Source organism: Hylobates moloch, unplaced genomic scaffold, assembly GCF_009828535.3.
Source record: "Hylobates moloch isolate HMO894 unplaced genomic scaffold, HMol_V3 SCAFFOLD_6, whole genome shotgun sequence".
NCBI classification, from domain to species: Eukaryota; Metazoa; Chordata; class Mammalia; order Primates; family Hylobatidae; genus Hylobates; species Hylobates moloch.
In genome coordinates, this window is record NW_026652281.1 from 115,547,391 (window position 1) to 115,548,563 (window position 1,173).

General features: G+C 42.4%; 1 pseudogene; it reads left to right on the forward strand.

Annotated features, from left to right (window-relative positions):
• LOC116471557 (60S ribosomal protein L7-like) lies at positions 1–616 on the forward strand (annotated as a pseudogene).
• The last annotated feature ends 557 nt before the right edge of the window (positions 617–1,173 follow it).

The window sequence follows — 1,173 nt, forward strand, 5'->3', positions numbered from 1 at the left end:
GAAAGGAGGAAGCTTATCTGTGAAAAAGAAAAGCACGATCACAAGGAATATAGGCAGATGTACAGAACTGAAATTCGAATGGCGAGGATGGCAAGAAAAGCTGGCAACTTCTGTGTACCTGCAGAACCCAAATTGGCGTTTGTCATCAGGATCACAGGCATCAATGGTGTGAGCCCAAAGGTCCAAAAGGTGTTGCACCTTCTTTGCCTGCGTCAAACTTTAATGGAAACTTTGTGAAGCTCAACAGGCTTCAGTTAACATGCTGAGGATTGTAGACCCATATATCGCATATATTGGATACCCAAATCTGAAGTCAGTAAATGAACTAATTTACAAGCGTGGTTATGGCAAAATCAATAAGAAGCAAATTGCTTTGATACATAACACTTTGATTGCTTGATCTCTTGGTAAATATTGCATCTTCTGCCTGGAGGATCTGATTCATGAGATCTATATTGTTGGAAAATGCTTCAAAGAAGCAAATGACTACCTGTGGCTCTTCAAATTATCTTCTCCACGAGGTGGAATGAAGAAAAAGACCACCCATTTTGTAGAAAGTGGAGATGCTAGCAACAGGGAGGACCAGATCAACAGGCTTATTAGAAGAATGAACTAAGGTGTCTACCGTGATTATTTTTCTAAGGTGCTCAGTTAATAAACAGTACCTACTCTTGGCCGGGCGTGGTGGTTCACGCCTGTAATCCCAGCACTTTGGGAGGCTGAGGTGGGTGGATCACAAGGTCAGGAGTTCGAGACCATCCTGCCTAACACGGTGAAACCCCATCTGTACTAAAAATACAAAAAAATTAGCTGAGCGTGGTGGCGGGCGCCTGTAGTCCCAGCTACTCGGGAGGCTGAGGCAGGAGAATGGCGTGAATCTGGGAGGTGGAGCTTGCAGTGAGCCGAGATCGTACCACTGCACTCCAGCCTGGGCGACAGAGCAAGACTCCATCTCAAGAAAAAGACAAAAAAAAAAATAAATAAGTAAATAAATAAAACAGTACCTACTCTCAAATTGAAAAAACAAAACAAAACAAACAAACAAAAAAACACGCCTGGCCTCCTCCTTGCCTTTTGAAGCATCTTTTGGGCAAACTTCTTTCTCAGGTGCTTGATTTTCACCTCTTCGAAATTCCTTTTCTTTTTCTTTTCTTTTCTTTTTTTTTTTGAGAC